General features: G+C 58.2%; 1 long non-coding RNA gene across 1 annotated transcript; it reads right to left on the bottom strand.

Annotated features, from left to right (window-relative positions):
• LOC120387796 lies at nucleotides 1-3,072 on the bottom strand. The gene is made up of 3 exons (XR_005590350.1): nucleotides 3,032-3,072; nucleotides 786-1,667; nucleotides 1-321 (listed from the first exon to the last, which is right to left on the bottom strand). It is a non-coding gene; the product is annotated as an uncharacterized LOC120387796 (long non-coding RNA).
• Between the last annotated feature and the right edge of the window lie 3,292 nt (nucleotides 3,073-6,364).

Raw genomic sequence — 6,364 nt, 5'->3', positions numbered from 1 at the left:
AGAGGACACACTGCTACTGGCCAGAGAACTGAGCAGCCCCTGAAAATGGGGACCTTGTCTCCCTCATAAACACAGCTAGTCAAAAACACTTTCTTACAAACACAGCCCCAGCAAATGGAGCGTCCCTACCAGGAGCAAGGTGGGCCGGGAGCAGAGCAATCACCAAAACAGACACTTATCTCATTGAGAGTGGTGACTGTTCCACTCCCAGTAGAACAGCTTTTCCTTGGCATCAGTAGTTCCTGAGGTCCCATCGCTCTCGCTCGCTTTCCATGACATGAAGGCAGTAGACAGTGACACGTGACTTCTTTTCCCTTGGTACTAAACCCAGCACCAGGGGAAAAACAAGTACGTTACCTTCTCAGTGGGCAATGTTGGGGAGGCTCTACTTTTCGCCTCTCCCACACAGTGAGGCTCTGCTCTGAACCCTCATCCCATCAGACCTTTAGGACTACAAGTAGAAAGCAACCCTTGGAATGACACCTTAAACAGTCACTCCGCACAGCACACTCTGGTCACACACACCACACCTGTGATAAGCATGATTTGGCTTGTAACTTATTGCTTTCTGTAGCTTGTTGCTTCCAGCAAGCAGAGGCAAAGGGGGGCGAGAGTCAGGGGTGCACAGTGGGCCCACCACAGTCCCAGACTGCAGATGCCAGGAGAGATCCAGAGACTCTGGTCCCTTCAAGCCTTAATCACACAGAGCCCCATAGACAATGAGGAAGCAAACAGAGTGTGAAGAAAACTGCAGTGAGTACAGATGAGGAATTACAAACTCTGACCTCTTATTCACAGGCAGTTACGTGGGAGGCAGAAAGCTGAAGACTGTTCATGTCTGCTTAGAAGGATTTCCAGGCGGCTGAGGTCCACTTCCACCAATTTCTCCTCCGGCTGCTGCTCTTGGAGGATTCCTCTGCAAACGCAGGACGTAACCCAAGAAAAAGCCATCACTACACAAAATTCAACTGGTGCATGAAATCTTGCCCTCATCCCTACCTCCCTGTCCCACGCCATCCACATCAGCCCCACTAGAGCAGAAACTCCGTCAACACCCACAGTCACCGCTGCACTCTAGCACCTACTGCCCTGCATCATTTTGGTCCCCTCCTACTTGTTCATCGCTCCCAAGACCTAGCCTGTGGGGACACACAGCTACCACACCTGCCCATGTCCTACGAAAGGAGACAGGACAAGGAGAGGCAGGGACAGAGAGAGACAGATAGACAGAGAGTGTGTTGGCCAACACATTAGAGGAGAGAGAGACAGAGAGAAAAATGTGGGAGGAAGTCAAGAAACACACCAGCTGGAGTCATCCCCCTGGATCCAACCTTCTGCTGCAGAGAACACACTGCTTGTGGACAGAGAAATGACCAGCCCCTGAAAATGGGGACCTTGTCTCCCTCGTAACTACAGCTATTCAGGAACCTTTTCCTACAAACTCAGCCCCAGCTAACGACAAGTCCTGGCCTAGAAGCAGGTGGGCCGTTACCAGAGTCCTCACGAAACCAGACACTTATCTCACTGATGGTGACATCTGCTCCACTCCCAGCTTCATGGCATCTGCATAGCCTGGAATCAACAACGCTCGCTGTCTCACGGCTCTTGGGCGCCTTCCATCTCACAATTGGGGTGGGCTCTTACCCTTCACTTCTTTCTCCGTGGTACTAAGCACAACACAAGAGGGAAAAACAGAAGTTATCATTGGAATCTGCAGTGTTGTGTAGGTTCTTCTTCTCCCATCTCCCATTACACCTTTATAGATACAATTAAAAAGCACGCAACACACACTCAGCCTTTGGAGCTCCTGGCCAGAGAATGCTGTGAAAGCTAAAACTATAATGGGGTTCAAGTAAGAACTAGGTACAGTAACTCCTCACTTAACGTTCTCGTTATGTTCTTGAAAAATGCGACTAAGTGAAACGATGTTAAGCAAGTCCAATTTCCCCCATAAGAATGAATGTAAATGGGGGGTTACGCTGCAGGGAATTATTTTTTGACACACAGGACAGTACTATAGTTGGGGGGTGCCCCCGCCTTACCCCACACGGGCACAGCCCACTGGCACTGGCGACAATGAGGCAGGCAAGGAGGCTGAAGGTGCTATAGGCTAGCAGAAGCACGTTGCACAGGAGCAGCGGCAGCTTCCCCTCCCTGCAAGCACCAGGGTCGGGGGCCTCAACCCTCGGCCGCCTCTTCCCCCAAGCCCCCACCCTTAACCTGCCTCTTCTTCCCCCCTCCTTCCCCTTTACTTCACACACCGGATCCTCGCTCCTGCCCGCAGCCATCAGCTGGCTTGTGGCGTTTGGAAGCAGGGGAGGGAGGGGGAGCCTGCACAACAAGTCTTCACTCCCCGCACCCGGACGCCACAAGCCAGCTGATTGCCACAGGCAGGAGGCCGTGGGGGAAGGCACTGATCTGCGGGGTCTGCTGGCGGGCGGGAAGTGCTGGGGTGGGGGGGGCATAGGAGAGCTGATGGGGGGCTGCCGACTGTGGACAAAGCAGGCAGCCAAACGCCGTTATAGCGAAGCATTGCACAACTTTAAATACAGCATGTTCTGTAATTGACCAGGGACCTAAGATTGAAACAATGTTAAGCGAGAGGATGTTAAGTGGAGAGTTACTGTCAATTCATGGAGGATGAGTCCATCAACGGCTATGAGTCACGATGAGCAGGGATCGTGTCCCTGGCCTCTGTTTGCCAGGAGCTGGGAATGGGTGACAGTGGATGGATCACTGGTAATTCCCTGTTCTGTTCATTCCTTCTGGGGCACCTGACATTAGCCACTGTCGGTAGACAGGATACTAGGCTAGATGGACCTTTGATCTGACCCAGTCTGGCCATTCTTACGTTCATATGTTAAGCAGCCTGTTGCACCTGCATCCAAGACAGTCACTGAGCAGAGGAGACTGTTGTCCCTTCCCTTGGTCGTAATCCCACAGAGCCCCATGGCCAACAAGGAGGCTCACGGCCTCTGAAGAAAACTTGAGTGGTACGGATGAGGGATAGAGGCCATAATTGTTCACTCACAGCCAGTCATGGAGAAGGCAGAAAGCTGAGAACTCTTCATCTCTGCTTACAAGGATATCCAGGCTGCTCAGGTTCACTTCTTCCAGTTTCTCCTCCGGCTCCAGCTCCTGGACAATTCCTCTGCAAACTAATAAAGACAAGCAGGAACTATCACTACACAGAGCTCTATTAACACCCTCATCCCTGCCTCCCTCTCCCATCCCATCTACAGCCGTCCCAGTCAAGGAACAGAGACTGAGCCCACACTATCAGTCACCGCTCCACTCTACAATCCACTGCTCCCCATGGGTTTCGTCCCCTAGCTTGCCTGCCCGTGTGCTATGAAGGGTGAGCGTTGGGCAGGAAGGAGAGAGAAGGGCTGAGGTGCCCCATGGGTGGAGGGAGGAATGGGGGTGCAGGTTGGGGAATGTTGGACAAAGGAGAAAAGGGCACTGGGCGTCCCACAGATCTAGGGACAGAGTGGGGTGCAGGTTGCGGTGGGAGGGAGGAAAAAAGGGGACTGAGGGGCCCAATGGATGGGGGAATGAACTGGGGGTGCTGTTGGGGAGGAAGGGGCGCTGAGCAGTCCCTACAGGTGGAGGCATGGATGGAGGCGCAGGTTGTGGTGAGCTGGGAGGATGTTGGAGTGAGATGGGATCTGAGGAGTCCCTTGAATGGAGGAATGAACTGGGGGGATACAGGCGTGTAGGTTGGGGACAGTTGTTGCAGGCTCGGGGGTGTTGGGGAGGGAGTGGGCGGAAGGAGGCTATGGGAGAAGGCATGTATGGGGGACGTTGGGATGGGGTGCAGGTGGGGGTGGCCTAGGAGGTGTTGGAGGGAGAAGAAAGGACTGAGGGGCCCAACAGATGGGGGGATAGACGGGCGTGGGCTGGTTTTGGCTAGAGGAATGGGCGTTCAGATTGGAGAAGGCTGCAGGCATAGGGGGCGGGGTGGGTGGGTTGGGGACCGGGGAAGCAGGTTGGGGAAGGTTGGGGCGGGTTGGGGTTAAAGGGAGATGAGGAAAGTCAGGGCGGGCTGGGGTGTGGGAGGAAGAGGAAGGTTGTGGGGCTGAGGGGATTAGAGAATGTCATGGGGAGCTGGGGTTGGAGCTGCGGGGTGGGGAAGGTCACAGTGCACTAGGGATGCAGGGGCTGGGGTGTGGGGGCACCAAGGGGGCTTGGGAAATTCACAGTGTGCTGGGGATGATGGGGTGCCGGGGCACCGTGGGGAGGGAAGCTTGCAGCACACTGCAGGTGTGTGGGAAGGGTGGCCCATGAGGAGTTGGGGAAGCTCACAGCAGTGCAGGGGCACGGGGGGTATGGGGGGTTGGGGGAGGTCACAAGGGGTGTGGCTGGGCGGGGGGCTCTGGGAGCTGGGGGAGAGGAAAGGCGCGCTGGGAGGGTGGGGGCTGTGGCTGGGTGAGGAAGCTATGGGGATGGGGATGTGGCGGGGAAGGCGCTAGGGGTGCTGGGGAGGTGGAGGTGGGGAGGGGCTGTGGCTGGGCAGGGGAGGGGAGGGAGGAAAGATGCGCCGGGGGGGTTGTGGCTGGGTGAGGGATGCGGGGGGTGCCGTGGGGAAGGAAAAGCGCGCCGGGGGGGGCTGTAGCTGGGTGGGAGGAGGCGGGGGGCTGTGGGAGCAGTTAGGGGGGCCGGTCCCAAACACCCCGCGAGGAGGAGGCGGGGTCGCTGGGGGGGGCCACGTCCCGGGGACGCAGCACCTCGCGCCCAACGCACCCAAGTCCCCCGCTTATCACGGGCGGCCTCCAGACCACTGACATCACTTCCGCTCCAGGCCCCGCCCTGCAAGCGGAGCCTGTCGCGCCCAAAGTGCCACCCGCTGGGTCTGCGGGGGCTGATGGGAGTTGTAGGCCGGGGCGCACTGCCACTCCCACAAGCCCCTGCGTCATCCCACCCTGCGCCCCGCCCCCCAGCGGGGGCTGGGGGCTCTGGCTGGGACCCCCACTATTAACCCTCCCCGGCCCCGGTGAAGGATTGAACAGCTGGAGACTGGGGCCATCTGTAGAACAGATGCAGAACTGTGTAAAAACCACCCATGGCGAGCGAGATTGACATGGATCGATAACATCGGCTTTAAAAACAGAACGAGAGACTGGAGCAAATGAGGCAAAACTAGAAAGGGAACGTGGAGGGGAGGGGAGGGGAGGGTTTTGCTACGGGAACAGCTGCTATTACTTAGAACATACAGACAGGCAACTCACTGCCCGCCCTCCCGCGGGATCCCATCCCTCTCCCCCCTCTCCCAGTCTCGTCATCCTCCAATTCATTCCCTCTCCCAGGGCGGCTCTACGAATTCCGCTGCCCCAAGCAGGGTGGCGCTGCTCGCGCTGCACCGCTCGAGCTGCCAGGCGCCTCTCCCGCGCCTCCGCGAGACCTCCCGCAGACGTGCCGCTGGTCCCGCGCCTATGGTGGAGCTTCCGCAGGAGCCACGGGACCAGCGCACTCGCCGCAGTCATCCCTGCGGACCCGGACCCGCCTGCCGCCCTCCCGTTAGAATGCTGCCCCACGAGCGCGCTTGGCGCGCTGGGGTCTGGAGCCAGCCCTGCCCCCTCCCCAGCCCAGATACTCTCTGATTCCTCCCCTCCCCATCTTATCTTGGGCTCCGCAGGCTGCCAGGTCTGATTCCCCTGCAGCGGGGGCCGCGGCTGCTGCTGGGAGACAGCTGTGCAGCTGCAGAGCCCAGCGTCCTTTGCCCCAGTGCTACCTTCCCCCTGTTTGCCCCGCAGCCCCCCGAACCTCATCACCCCCAATTCCTTTCCACCCCCACGAGCCTCATCACCCCCAGAGTCTCCCCTCCGAGTCTTGTCGTACCTTGGGCTCTGCCCGGCTGATTGAATCAGCTCCGGCAGGCTGAGAGCTGCAGTCTGATTCAATCAGACGGCCAGAGCCCAAGGTAAGACGAGACTCAGAGGGGAGGAATCTGGGGGTGACGAGGCTCGGGGGGCTGCCAGGCAAACCGGGGAAAGGTAGCGCTCAGGAAAAGCAGGCTCTAGCTGCACAGAGCGAGGGGTCCTGTCTCCCAGCAGCAACCCCAGCTGCTCGCTGTATGGTAACCCTAACAACAGGTTCTGAACCGGCTTCAAATTTAGCAACCAGATCCAGCGAACCGGCTCCAGCTCACCACTGTACGTAGGTATCTGTGCCCCCCATGAACCCCCTAAGGCCCCACGGGACCCCTCCAGCCTGGACATAGGTATCTGTGCCCCCGACAACCCCGTAAGCCCTCCGGAACCCCTCCAGCCTGGATGTAGGTATCTGTGCCCCCCCGAACCCCACAAGCCCCCCCAGGACCCCTCCAGCCTGGATAGGTATCTGTGCCCCCCCCCATGAACCACCT

Source organism: Mauremys reevesii, linkage group 21 (assembly GCF_016161935.1).
Source record: "Mauremys reevesii isolate NIE-2019 linkage group 21, ASM1616193v1, whole genome shotgun sequence".
In the NCBI taxonomy this organism is placed as follows: Eukaryota; Metazoa; Chordata; order Testudines; family Geoemydidae; genus Mauremys; species Mauremys reevesii.
This window is presented reverse-complemented; position numbering and strand designations above follow the sequence as displayed.